Source organism: Triticum dicoccoides, chromosome 5B (genome assembly GCF_002162155.2).
Source record: "Triticum dicoccoides isolate Atlit2015 ecotype Zavitan chromosome 5B, WEW_v2.0, whole genome shotgun sequence".
Lineage (NCBI taxonomy): Eukaryota > Viridiplantae > Streptophyta > Magnoliopsida > Poales > Poaceae > Triticum > Triticum dicoccoides.
Genome location: NC_041389.1, coordinates 333,571,273 through 333,586,943, shown reverse-complemented (window position 1 = coordinate 333,586,943; position 15,671 = coordinate 333,571,273).

The following is a 15,671-nucleotide window of genomic DNA, read 5'->3' as shown; positions in this document are numbered from 1 at the left end:
GCCGTGAGGGCGGGCACCAACGGGCACATCGAGCCCCTCATCACAAACATGCAGCATCTCCATGAATTCCTTCCATTTGGCAGACATCCTCTTCCCATTGGTCATCCAATCTCCCCATCCGTGTGGAAGTGGACGAAAGCAAAGAACTGAGCCACGATCTCCAGGTCAAAGTCCATGTGGAATGTGATGAAGTCTTTAATGCCAAACTGCTCTACCAAGTCCAATGCTTAACCAAAGTAAGCCCGGTCCTTCCTCAGATGATTCATATCAATCCACTGCATTGGGACATAGATGTTGTGCTTGGACTTGATCACATCGATGTAGATAAGATTCTGCTGCTTGGTCCAGAACAACTCATTCCCTCTGACCTTCTCAAGAGGGTTCACATAGGGATTGATGCTCCTTCAAATGATGAACTCGGATTGAGGCATCTCATCCATGCCAAGAACTGGCTCCTTGTACCTGTTGGCGGTCTTCTTGACATTGCATTGTTGTGCATTAGAGCCCTCTAGTGCTTCTTGATTGCAAAGCCGCTTAGAGCTCGTGTCGTGGCTTGGATTCCAGCGACGGACATTGGAGCCACCACCTATGACACACAACACAAAAACACACGAGAAGAACGAGAAGGATCAATGCAAATACCAAGGCCAAAACAAACGAAACAAGTAGAAATAGGATTGGGTAGTCGCAACAAGGTAGTTTAGATTTTGCTACGTCTTGAGCTTGCGTTGGGTTTCCTTGAAGAGGAAAGGGTGATGCAGCAATAGTAGCATAAGTATTTCCCTCGGTTTTTGAGAACCAAGGTATCAATCCAGTAGGAGGCTCCTCAAAAGTCCCACGCACCTACACAAACAAACAAGAACTCGCAACCAACGCGATAATGGGGTTGTCAATACCTTCACGGCCACTTGCGAAAGTGAGATCTGATAGAGATAATATGATAAGATAAATATTTTTGGTATTTTTATGATATAGATTGGAAAAGTAAAGATGCAAATAGAAGTAGATTGAAAAAGCTTATATGATAAGAGATAGACCCGGGGGCCATAGGTTTCACTAGTGGCTTCTCTCAAGTTAGCATAAGTATTACGGTGGGTGAACAAATTACTGTCGAGCAATTGATAGAAAAGCGAATAATTATGAGATTATCTAGGCATGATCATGTATATAGGCATCACGTCCATGACAAGTAGACCGACTCCTGCCTGCATCTACTACTATTACTCCACACATCGACCGCTATCCAGCATGCATCTAGAGTATTAAGTTCATAAAGAACAGAGTAATGCATTAAGAAAAATGACATGATGTAGAGGGATAAACTCATGCAATATGATCTAAACCCCATCTTTTTATCCTTGATGGCAACAATACAATACGTGCCTTGCTGCCCCTGCTGTCACTGGGAAAGGACACCGCAAGATTGAACCCAAAGCTAAGCACTTCTCCCATTGCAAGAAAGATCAATCTAGTAGGCCAAACCAAACTGATAGTTCGAAGAGACTTGCAAATATAACTTAATCACACATAAAAGAATTCAGAGGAGATTCAAATATTTCTCATAGATAAACTTGATCATAAACCCACAATTCATTGGATCTCGACAAACACACCACAAAAAGAGTGACATCGAATAGATCTCCAAGAAGATCAAGGAGAACTTTGTATTGAGATTCAAAGAGAGAGAAGAATCCATCTAGCTAATAACTATGGACCCGAAGGTCTGTTGTAAACTACTCACAATTGATCGTAGAGGCCTTGGAGATGATGTATAGGCCCTCCATGGTCGACTCCCCCTTCGGCGGAGCACTGACGAAGGCTCCAAGATGGGATCTCGCGGATACAGAAGGTTACGGCGGTGGAAATAGTTTTTCGTGGTCGCTTCTGATGTTTTCGGGGTACATGGGTATATGTAGGAGGAAGAAGTAGGTCGGTGGATGCCCGAGGGGCCCACAAGGGTGGGGGGCGCACCCACCTGTAGGGGGCGCGCCGGGCACCCTCGTGGCCGCCTCCTTTGTTTCTTGACTTCCACTCCAAGTCCTCTAGATCACTTTTGATATTCCTTTTCTTCGAAACACTGAAATAGGCAAAAAAACAGCAATTCGGGATGGGCCTCCGATTAGTAGGTTAGTCCCAAAAAATGATATAAAAGTGTAAAGTAAAGCCCATAAACATCCAAAACGGGTAATATAATAGCATGGAACAATCAAAAATTATAGATACGTTGGAGACGTATCAACCACCCCAAGCTTAATTCCTGCTCGTCCTCGAGTAAGTAAATGATAAAAACAGAATTTTTGATGTGGAATGCCACCTAGCATAATTCTCAATGTAATTTTCTTTATTGTGGCATGAATGTCAAATGATTCAAAATAAAAGTTCATATTGACATAAAAAATAGTAATACTTCAAGCATACTAATCAAAGCAATCATGTCTTCTCAAAATAACATGGCTAAAGAAAGTTCATACCTACAAAATCATATAGTTAGGCTATGTTTCATTTTCATCACACGAAAATACTCCCATCAAGAACAACCCCGGTTTCAGCCAAGAAATTGGTTCATACTTTTTAACGCGCTTCAGCCTTTTTCAACTCTAACACAATACATGAGCGTGAGCCATGGATATAGCACTATGGATGGAATAGAATATGATGATGGAGGTTGTGTGGAGAAGACAAAAAAAATGAGAAAGTCTCACATTGACGAGGCTAATCAGCGGGCTATGGAGATGCCCATCAATTGACGTCAACATGAGGAGTAGGGATTGCCATGCAACGGATGCACTAGAGCTATAAATGTATGAAAGCTCAACAAAAGAAACTAAGTGGGTGTGCATACAACTTGCTTGCTCACGAAGACCTAGAGCATTTTGAGGAAGCCCATCGTAGGAATATACAAGCCAAGTTCTATAATGAAAAATTCCCACTAGTATATGAAAGTGACAACATATGAGACTCTCTATATGAAGAACATGGTGCTACTTTGAAGCACAAGTGTGGAAAAGGATAGTAACATTGCCCCCTTTTTTTTTCTTTTTTTTTTCTTTTGGCCTTTCCTTTTTTTCTTTTGGCCTTTCTTTTTTTCTTTGGCCTTTCTTTTTTTTCTTTTTGGCCTTTCCTTTTTTTATTTGGGGACAATGCTCTAATAATGATGATCATCACACTTCTATTTATTTACAACGCAAAACTAGAACAAGATATGCCTCTATATGAATGCCTCCGGCGGTGTACCGGGATGGGCAATGAGTCAGGAGTTACAAATAGGCAATATGACAATGATGATGCATGTCATGATAAACGGAACGGTGGAAAGTTGCATGGCAATATATCTCGGAATGGCTATGGAAATGCCATAATAGGTAGGTATGGTGGCTGTTTTGAGGAAGATATAAGGAGGTTTATGTGTGATAGAGCGTATCGTATCACGGGGTTTGGATGCACCGGCGAAGTTTGCACTAACTCTCAAGGTGAGAAAGGGTAATGCATGGTACCCAAGAGGCTAGCAATGATGGAAAGGTAAAAGTGCATATAATCCATGGACTCACATTAGTCATAAAGAACTCATATACTTATTGCAAAAGTTTTATTAGCCCTCGAAGCAAAGTACTACTACGCATGCTCCTAGGGGGGAGGTTGGTAGGAGTTAACCATCGCGCGCCCCCGACCTCCACTCAAGGGAAGGCAATCAAAAGAGCTCCCCATGCAATAAATTTGTTACACAACTTTTACCATACGTGCATGCTGTGGGACTTGCCAACTTCAACACAAGCATTCTTTAAATTCATAATCACCCAACTAGCATGACTCTAATATGACCACCTCCATATCTCAAAACAATTATCAAGTATCAAATTGATCATAGCATCCAATTCACTTCCTATGATAGTTTTATTATACCCAACTTGGATGCCCATCATTATTTATAATGTAAGTGCATCTAGTGCCCCTTAGTGATTTAGGTGTATTGAAGACTTATAGGTTAAGGGACTAATGCGTTTGTGAGTGTACACAGGTCTATAAGTCTATGAGGAGTTTGATATTTACAGAGAAAGTCGACCCCTAAAAATGAAGTTCTTCAAGTGAAGACTTTGATATTCTGAAGACTTTGAAAGTGAAGAAATTGGGACCTTGAAGACTTGGTATTCATTTGTGGAACATGAAGCGTGAAGACTTTTGTTTTTGTAGTTTCATTTCTCTTTCTTGAGTCATAGGAAACACCGTACTGTTAAAGAGGGTCGAGGAAATACTAAGGAAAAATTTCCATGTGATGATCAACTCAAAATCCTACACCTACCAATCCCTTCGAGTGAAGCCTTTGGAAATCTCATACAGTTTAGTCACTTTCTTCAGTGACAGAGACAAAGTTCTTTTGGTCGCTGATGAATTTGTTCTGACTGAGGAGTTAGGAATTCGTCAGTGCGAATTACCTACACAGTGAGGAACATGATAGCCCTGAGGAATTTGAGAGTCAAATTTCCGACCATTGCTGTGCTGCGCACCAGCTATCCCAAAATATCTTATCCACCTAACGGTCATATCATTGAAGGGCATTTATGTCTTATCATGTCGGGCTGCTCCCTAGGCTATAAATAGCCGCCCCCTACAACCACTAGCTGGTTGGCTGCTCCGAGAGAACTTGACACTTGTCATTTGAGAGCAACCCATCCTCCGAGGACTTTGAGCGAAAATCATCGAGTGAGGAAAACCCAAAACCAAACCCCTACAAACCCAAAGTGATTGAGCATCACTGAAGAAATTGATCCTGCGTGGATCCGACGCTTGTTACCTTTGAAGACTGTGCTTCTTCCAGACGGTTAGGCGTCAAGGTCTAGAGCATCCAAGAGGAATTGTGGATCGCCGAGTGACCAAGTCTGTGAAGGTTTGGAAGTCGCCTGAAGACTTACCACGAGTGATTGGACAAGATCTGTGTGATCTTAGTTCAAGGAGAATATGGTGAGGACTGGGTGTCCTGAGCTGCGTGCTCAGCGACTGGGTGCCCGGGACTGTGTGTCCTCGAGTTTAAATACTCAGCCGCTCCAACCAGACATACAACAGAGACAACAGTTGGAACTGGTCTACCAAATCATTGTCTTCACCAACCTAACTGGTTCTATTTCCTCAACCTTTTCATTTCCTCATTACTACGTTGAGTGTTTGTTCATATCTGTTTTTGAAGACTTTGACTGAAGACTTTCTCAATTTCCTCAGTTCAATTTCTTCTGTCTGTTTGTCTTCATCTTGTGTTATCCTGTGATTACGCTTTCTGTACTCTGTGCTAGTGTTCATTTCATCATGATGACCATGCTTGTATTCTGTTATGCTTACTTCTGAGTACTTATTCCGCTGCTAATAGTTCTTTGCTAAGGAATTTCCTCACCGGCAAATTCCTCAGTGAAGAATTCATAAAAATCGCCTATTCACCCCCCCTCTAGTCGACATAACGCACTTTCAATTGGTATCAGAGCAAGGTACTCCCTTGTTCTGTGTGATTTTGGTTTAACCGCCTGGAGTTTTAGTTATGTCGACCACAGGTATGATCAAGGTCTCGGCTGGGTGTCCTACCTTTGATGGGACGGACTACCCCTACTGGAAAAACAAGATGCGAATGCATCTCGAGGCAATTGACAACGATCTCTGGTATGTTGTGGAAAATGGTGTTCCCTCTGTCTCACCCTCACTGAACGCTACCGATGTGAAGAGATTCAAGCAACTCGATTCTCAAGCGAAGAATATCATATGTGGCCATCTGAGTAAAGGACAGTATGGAAGAGTGAGTGCTTTGGAAACTGCTAAGCTTATCTGGGATAGGTTGTCCAAAGTGAATGAAGGAGTCTCAACTCAGCGTGACTCTCGAGTTGATGTTCTTCGGAATCTCTTCAACCGCTTCAAAAGACTCGACAATGAAAATGTCCAACAAACCTTTGATCGCCTCACTGACATCTCAAATGAGCTTGAAGCCCTCGGTGCCACTGACATCACTGACCATGAGGTGGTGAAGAAACTGTTGAGATCGCTTGATTCCTCATTTGATACTCTGGGTCTGATGATACAAGAACGGGCTGACTACAAGTCTCTTGATCCTGCCGATATCCTCGAAAGGCTAAATACTCACGAGTTCCAGCTTGCTGAAAAGAGAGATCTCTATGGTTCGAGCTATGGCAAACCACGTGCCCTGAAGGCCAAGGTTGTGTCTGAATCTGAATGTGAGGATTCTGGTAGTAGCCTTGGTGATCCTGAAGAATTGAGCCAGGAGCTAGCACTGCTCGTGAAGAAATTCCAGAAGTTCTCAAGACGTGGTCGCTTTGGAAAATCCTCAAGAAGCAGTGATTCCTCATCAAGTGACTATAAGAGAAGGCTGTGTCACAAATGCAAGAAACCTGGTCATTATATTCAAGATTGTCCTCAGTGGGAAAAAGAATTGAAGAAGAAGAAATACAAGGATTACAGTTCTGATGATGCGAAGAAGAAGAAGAAATCGTCAAAATCTTAGTCATCAAAATCCTCGAAGTCTTCATCTCACAAGAAGAGCAGCTCCAAGAAGGCTCGGGCATTCATTGGCAAGGAAATGGACTCTGAAGCTGAATCTGAGGAACATGAGGAAGAGGAGGCGTCTGAAGAATCTGAATCTGGTGTGGCGAGTCTAGCCTTCGCTACTGCTTTCGTTAGCAAGTCCATCTTCAACACTGAAGAAACTGACCCCACCAACAAGCCTGATGAAGATAATGATGACTACGCTCCCACCTATTGCTTCATGGCAAAAGGTGCAAAGGTACTCAAATACACCTCCTCTGAATCTAGTGAAAATGAATCTGATGAGAATCTCAAGCCCAGCTACTCTAAACTTGCTAAGATTGCTGTAAAACAACAAAGGGCTTTTGAAAAGGTTCAAAACATGCTAGACAAAAGTGATGATATGTTGGGTGAAGAAATGGATCGCACTAAAGCCCTGACTGAAAATCTTCAGAGACTTCAGTCTAGGTTTGATAACCTTCAAAGTCATCATAACACTCTCTTATCTGATCATGAGAAACTTTCTTATGAATTTCTTCAAAGAAAGCAAGATCTTGAGAAGCTAAGAGTGAGTTATGAAGATCTTCAGAAGGAGCGCGATTCATTACTAGCTCAACAAATCAGCGCTTCTCAGGAAGAATTTGTTCCTCCATGCTTAAAGTGCATTGAACGTGAATCTGCTAATTCTTCACCTGAATGTTCAAATGCTTCAACTGTTACAAATTCTTCACCTGCCTCTGCTATCACTAATTCCTCATCTGAGGACATTGCTAGTATCACTGACGATGCAGGGCTGAAGGAATTGTACATGACAGGCATGTACAAAAGCCTCAAAGGGCATCAGACTCTTTGTGATGTGCTTAAAAAGCAGATCCTCAACAGAAACCCTAGGAAAGAGGGTATCGCCTTTGAGAGGAAACTTAATGCTGATGGGACATATTGGAAGCCTGAGCAGTACCCCAAAACCTCATGGGTTGCTGCAAAGGGACCTCCAGTTGATCCATCTAACTTATCTGGCTTTACATGTGAATCTCCTCATCCTTCTGATGAGTCATTTGACTCCAACTATAAACTGTTCAAAAATCAGAATGGTGAAGTATTTGCTAGATATGTTGGCACTAACTGCAGGAACGGTTCTCCTATGAAGAAAATCTAGGTTCCCAAGAAGTGCCTTGAAAGTCTTCAGGTGAATGTCCTCATGACACCACCAGTGAAGAACAGGAACCCCAGATCAAATTCTTCATATGGATCAAATTCCTCAAATGGATCAAAGTCCTCATATGATTATCATCGTGCTAACAACTCTTTTTTGCAGGGTAGAGCTAAGGGCTATGAATATGTGCATTATTCTTCAAACCATTATGTTCATAAGTCCTCGAAGAATTTCTCTGCTTATTCATATGCCTACCCTAACCCCTCTTATGTGAAACGAAATGGTTTGGCTTCTATTCCACCATTCTCATATGGTGCTCGCAGAGTGATGAACTCTTTGCCACCCCTTCAGATGTGGGTGGTGAAGAAAAAGAACTAATCTCTTCTGCAGGGTCAGGTCTCCAGACGTGCCTTAACGTCTGAAGAATTTGCTGGGGACCTGACAAAATTGCCTGAAAGGACGCAGGCGAATCATGATGAAATAAACTTTCACATGTCCTCCTACTACTATATCTGTTTACTGCTTGATGAAATTCATCTGATGAACTTGATATCATATTCTTCATTGATGAAGCATATGAGATTGTAAGTTACACTAATTCATCTGCAGGATGATCAACCCAAAACCACTGAATGGGTCCTCGATAGTGGATGTACAAATCACATGACTGGTGACAAGAATCTATTGATGGATGCTCCCTTATCACCATCACATCTGAAGCACATCATCTTTGCTGACAAAGGCAAAAGTCAGGTATTGGGTCTTGGTAAGGTTGCGATCTCTAAGGATAAACACATGGACAAAGTCATGCTTGTTGAGTCCTTAGGATACAACCTCATGTCAGTCTCAATGCTTTGTGATCTTGATATGGTTGTTGTCTTTGGCAAGTATCGCTGTGTTGTGATTATGGAAGCTGACAATTCCAAAGTCTTCGAAGGCTTTAGGAGAGGAGATTTGTATATTGTTGATTTCTCTACAGGACCACAACCAACCATGTGTCTACTTGCAAAAGCTTCAGAAGGCTGGCTATGGCATCGACGACTTGGTCACGCAGGCATGAGGAATTTGCACACGCTTGCGAAGAAGAAGCATGTCATTGGCATTGAGAATGTCAAATTCCTCAAGGATCACTTATGCGGAGCCTGTGAAGCTGGAAAAATGACCAAGGCCAAGCATCCAGCGAAGACTATCATGAACACTACTCGTCCATTCGAATTGCTTCACATGGACCTCTTCGGACCTAATGCATCTCTATATGGTTTTGTCATTGTTGATGATTACTCTCGATATACATGGGTACACATTGTTACTTACAAACATGAAGTGCAGGAAGTCTTCAAACGTTTTTCCTCGAGGGCTTCAACCAACTTTGGTGTGAAGATCAAGCACATCAGAAGTGACAATGGAACTGAGTTCAATAATTCCGGTCTTGATGACTATCTTGATGAACTTGGTATTACTCATGAGTTATCTGCTCCCTATACTCCTCAGCAAAATGGCGTCGTGGAGCGCAAGAACAGAACTCTTGTTGAGATGGCTTGCACTATGCTTGATGAATACAAAACGCCTCATCGTTTTTGGATTGATGCAATTGATACTGCGTGCCACATCATCAACAGAGTATATCTTCACAAATTCTTCAAGAAGACGGCCTATGAACTCCTCACTGACAAGAAACCCAATGTGAGTTATTTCAAAGTCTTCGGTGCTAAATGTTGGATTAGAGATCCTCACCACAATTCAAAATTTGCACCGAAAGCACATGAAGGTTTTATGCTTGGTTACGGAAAGTACTCGCACACCTACAGAGTCTTCAACATTGTTCTTCACAAGATTGTTGACACTGTAGATGTGCGGTTCGATGAAACTAATGGCTCGCAAAGAGAGCACCTACCTTCTGTGTTAGATGAACCAGCACCTGAGGATTCTATCAAGTTCAAGGCAACTGAGGATGTCATTCCTACTGAAGAATTTGCTGAAGAATTCATTCCAGTTCATGAAGAACATCGAGCTGATACACTTGAAGAAAGTGCTGAGGAAAATGGTGCTGAAGAAAATGCTGATCAAACTCCTCAGCGACAACCAGCTCATCCTCCCGTTGCAAAAGAAGTGCAAGTGGAGAAGGTCATCGATGACATTAGAGCACCAGGTCCTCTCACACGCTCAAAAGCTTCACATTTATCTAACTTTTGTGGGCACTATGCTTTTGTCTCTATCACAGAGCCCACTAAGGTAGATGAAGCATTTTTGGAGCCGGAATGGATTCAGGCTATGCAAGAAGAATTACATCAGTTCGAGCTCAACAATGTCTGGGAACTGGTCAAACGTCCAGATCCTCGCAAGCATAATATCATTGGCACAAAGTGGATCTACCGCAACAAGCAAGATGAAAATGGCCTTGTGGTGAGGAATAAGGCACGACTGGTAGCTCAAGGCTACACACAGGTTGAAGGAATTGATTTCGATGAAACTTTTGCACCTGTTGCTAGACTTGAGGCTATTCGCATATTACTTGCTTATGCTAACCATCATGATATCATCTTATATCAAATGGATGTGAAAAGTGCATTCCTCAATGGTAAGCTTGAGGAAGAAGTATATGTTGCTAAACCCCCAGGTTTTGAAGATCCAAAGAATCCCGACAAAGTCTTCAGACTTAATAAGGCCCTCTATGGCCTCAAGCAAGCCCCTCGGGCGTGGTATGATACATTGAAGGAATTCTTCATGATGAATGGCTTCACACCCGGTTCACTCGACCCTACTCTCTTTACTAAATCTTATGATGGTGAACTGTTTGTGTGCCAAATATATGTTGATGATATTATCTTTGGCTGTACTGACCAACGTTATAGTGATGAATTTGCCTATATGATGAGTGAAGAATATCAAATATCTATGATGGGAGAGTTGAAATTCTTCTTAGGTCTTCAAATTCGTCAACAGCGCAATGGCATATTCATATCTCAGGAGAAATACCTCAAAGATGTACTAAGGAAATTCGGCATGCAAGATTGCAAAGGCGTCAAAATTCCTATGCCCACAAATGGCCATCTATGCACTGATGAAAATGGTATTGACTTTGATCACAAGGTATACCGCTCCATGATTGATTATTTATTGTACTTATGTGCATCTAGGCCAGATATAATGCTTAGTGTTTGCATGTGTGCCCGATTTCAAGCTGCACCGAAGGAATCACACCATAAGGCTGTGAAGCATATTCTTCGATATCTAGCTCACACACCAACACTAGGATTATGGTACCCCAAGGGCTCTGCTTTTGATCTCATTGGATATTCTGACTCTGACTATGCTGGTGATCGTGTGGACCGCAAGTTAACTTCTGGCACTTGTCATTTCCTCGGACGATCTTTGGTCTGTTGGTCCTCGAAGAAACAGAACTGCGTATCACTGTCCACTGCGGAAGCTGAATACATTGCTGCTGGCTCTTGCTGTGCTCAACTGCTTTGGATGAAGCAAACACTCAAGGACTATGGCGTTAACGTGAAGAATGTGCCTCTCCTCTGCGACAATGAGAGTGCCGTCAAGATTGCTCACAACCCAGTTCAGCACTCGAAGACAAAGCACAACCAGACGTACAACTGAGACAACAGTTGGAACTGGTCTACCAAATCATTGTCTTCACCAACCTAACTGGTTCTATTTCCTCAACCTTTTCATTTCCTCATTACTGTGTTGAGTGTTTGTTCATATATGTGTTTGAAGACTTTGACTGAAGACTTTCTCAATTTCCTCAGTTCAATTTCTTTAGTCTGTTTGTCTTCATCTTGTGTTATCCTGTGATTACGCTTTCTGTACTCTGTGCTAGTGTTCATTTCATCATGATGACCATGCTTGTATTCTGTTATGCTTACTTCTGAGTACTTATTCCGCTGCTAATAGTTCTTTGCTAAGGAATTTCCTCACCGGCAAATTCCTCAGTGAAGAATTCATAAAAATCGCCTATTCACCCCCCTCTAGTCGACATAACGCACTTTCATATAACCATAGAAAATACCATGCTGTTCTAAGAGACTCTCAAAATAATATAAGTGAAGCATGAGAGATTAACAATTTCTACAAAATTAAGCCACCGCCGTGCTCTAAAAGATATAAGTGAAGCACTAGAGCAAAAACTATCTAGCTCAAAAGATATAAGTGAAGCACATAGAGTATTCTAAAAAATTCCAATCAAGTGGGTTTCTCCCAAAAGGTGTGTACAGCAAGGATGATTGTGGTAAACTAAAAAGAAAAAACTAATATCATACAAGACGCTCCAAGCAAAACACATATCATGTGGCGAATAAAAATATAGCTCCAAGTAAAGTTACCGATAGACGAATACGAAAGAGGGGATGCCTTCCAGGGCATCCCCAAGCTTAGCCTTTTGGTTATCCTTTAATATCTTGGGGTGCCATGGGCATCCCCAAGCTTAGGCTCTTGCCACTCCTTATTCCATAGTCAATCAAATCTTTACCCAAAACTTGAAAACTTCACAACACAAAACTCAACAGGAAATCATAAGCTCCATTAGTGCAAGAAAGAAAAACCACCACATAAGGTACTGTAATGAACTCATTCTTTATTTATATTGGCATTAAACCTGCTGTATTCAACTTTTCTATGGTTCATACCCTACATACTAGCCATAGATGCATGAAAATAAGCAAACAGCACACGAAAAACAGAATCCGTCAAAAATAGAACAGTCTTTAGCAATCTGTAACTCTTGAATACTTCTGGAACTCTAAAAATCCTACCAAAATAGGAAGTCCTGGGCAATTTATCTATTGATCTACAGGAAAAATAATCAACACAAAATCACGTTTATGTGAATTAATAAAATTATTTTCGTGCGTGCAAAGTTTCTATTTTTCAGCAGAATCAAATTAACTATCACCATAGGTTATCCTATAGGTTCTACTTGGCACAAACACTAATTAAAACATGAAAACACATCTAAACAGAAGGTAGATGCAAAATTTATTACTAAACAGAAGCAAAAACAAAAAACAAAAATAAAATTGGGTTGCCTCCCAACTAGCGTTGTCGTTTAACGCCCCTAGCTAGGCATAAAAGTGAGGATAGATCTAAGTAGTGCCATCTTTGGCACTCAATTCATAAGTAGCTCGCATGATAGATTCATAAGGTAATTTAACTTTCTTTCTTGGAAAGTGCTCCATGCCTTTCCTTAATGGAAATTGGAATCTAATATTCCCTTCCTTCATATCAATAATCGCGCCAATCATTCTAAGGAAAGGTCTACCAAGAATAATAGGACAAGAAAGATTGCAATCTATATCAAGAACGATAAAATCTACGGGCACCAAATTCCTATTTGCAACAATAAGAACATCATTGATCCTTCCCATTGGCTTTTTAATGGTGGAATCCGCAAGGTGCAAATTTAAAGAGCAATCATCAAGATCATGGAAACCTAGAATATCACATAAAGTTTTCGGAATCGTGGAAACAGTAGCACCCAAATCACACAAAGCATAACACTCATGATCTTTAATTTTAATCTTTATAGTAGGTTCCCACTCATCATTAAGTTTTATAGGTATAGAAACTTCCAAGTTAAGTTTTTCATCATAAGATTGCATCAAGGCATCAACAACATGTTTGGTAAAAGCTTTATTTTGACTATAAGCATGAGGTGAATTCACAACGGATTGCAACAAGGAAATACAATCTACTAAAGAACAATTATCATAATTAAATTCCTTGAAATCCAAGATGGTGGGTTCAATGCTATTTAAAGTCTTGACCTCTCTAATCCCACTTTTACCAAATTTAGCATCAAGATCTAAGAAGTCCGGATCATTGGGATGCCTTTTAACTAAAGTTGACTCATCTCCAGTCCCATCATTATTAATATTCATATTGCAAAACAAATATTTAATAGGGGACACATCAATAACTTTTAGGTCTTCATCATTATTTTCATGGAAACTAGAAGAACACGCCTTTACAAAGCAATCTTTCTTAGCACGCAATCTAGTGGTTCTTTCTTTGCACTCGTAAATGGAAATTCTCATAGCTTTGAGAGACTCATTGATATCATGCTTAGGAAGAGTAGATCTAAGTTTTAAAGAATCAACATCAAGCGAAAGTCTATCAACGTTCCTAGCCAAATCATCAACTTTAAGCAATTTTTCTTCAAGCAAGGAATTAAAATTCTTTTGAGAGATCATAAATTCTTTAACACTATTCTCAAATTAAGAGGGCATCTTATTAAAATTGCCATAAGAACTATTGTAGGAATTTCCATAATTATTAGAGGAATTACTAGGGATTGGTCTAGGATTAAAGTTTCCTCTATAAGCATTGTTACCAAAATTATTCCTACCGACAAAATTCACATCCATAGATTCATTATTATTCTCAATCAAAGTAGACAAGGGCATATCATTGGGATCAATAGAAGCACTCTTAGTAGCAAACAATTTCATAAGTTCATCCATCTTTCCACTCAAAACTTTAATTTCTTCTATAGCATGTACTTTTTTACTAGTAGATCTTTCGGTGTGCCATTGAGAATAATTAGCCATAATATTATCAAGGAGTTTAGTAGCATCTCCTAAGGTGATTTCCATAAACGTGCCTCCCACGGCCGAATCTAAAAGATTTCTAGAAGCAAAATTCAATCCGGCATAAAATTTTTGTATGATCATTCATAAATTCAAACCATGAGTAGGGCAATTGCGAATCATCAATTTCATTGTTTCCCAAGATTGGGAAACATGCTCATGATCAAGTTGTTTAAAATTCATAATATCGTTCCTAAGAGAGATGATCTTAGCGGGAGGAAAATACTTAGAGATAAAAACATCTTTGCACTTATTCCATGAATCAATACTATTCTTAGGCAAAGACGAAAACCAGACTTTAGCATGATCTCTAAGTGAAAACGGAAATAACTTCAATTTAACAATATCATTATCCATATCTTTCTTCTTTTGCATCTCACACAAATCAACAAAGTTGTTTAGATGGGTAGCGGCATCTTCACTAGGAAGGCCGGAGAATTGATCTTTCATAACAAGATTCAGCAAAGCAGCATTGATTTCATAAGACTCAACATCATTAAGAGGAGCAATCGGAGTACTAAGGAAATCATTATTATTGGTATTGGAAAAGTCACACAATTTGGTATTGTCTTGCACCATCGCGACAAACAATCCAACACACAAGCAAACAAAAAGGCAAGCGAAAGAGAGAGGAGATTGGGAAAGAGAGAGCGAATAAAACGGCAAGGGTGAAGTGGGGGAGAGGAAAATGAGAGGCAAATGGCAAATAATGTAAATGCGAGGGAGATGAGTTTGTGATGGGTACTTGGTATGTCTTGACTTGAGCGAAGACCTACCAGGTAACGGCGCCAGAAATCCTTCTTGGTACGTCTTGAGCTTGCGTTGGTTTTCTCTTGAAGAGGAAAGGGTGATGCAGCAATAGTAGTGTAAGTATTTCCCTCAGTTTTTGGCAACCAAGGTATCAATCTAGTAGGAGGCTCCTCAAAAGTTCCACGCACCTATACAAACAAACAAGAACTCGCAACCAACGCAACAAAGGGGTTGTCAATCCCTTCACGGCCACTTGCGAAAGTGAGATCTGATAGAGATAATATGATAAGATAAATATTTTTTGTATTTTTATGATATAGATTGGAAAAGTAAAGATGCAAATAAAAGTAGACTGAAAGCTTATATGATAAGAGATAGACCCGGGGTCCATAGGTTTCACTAGTGGCTTCTCTCAAGATAGCATAAGTATTACGGTGGGTGAACAAATTACTGTCGAGCAATTGATAGAAAAGTGAATAATTATGAGATTATCTAGGCATGATCATGTATATAGTCATCACGTCCATGACAAGTAGACCGACTCCTGCTTGCATCTACTACTATTACTCCACACATCGACCGCTATCCAGCATGCATCTAGAGTATTAAGTTCATAAAGAACAGAGTAATGCATTAAGAAAGATGACATGATGTAGAGGGAT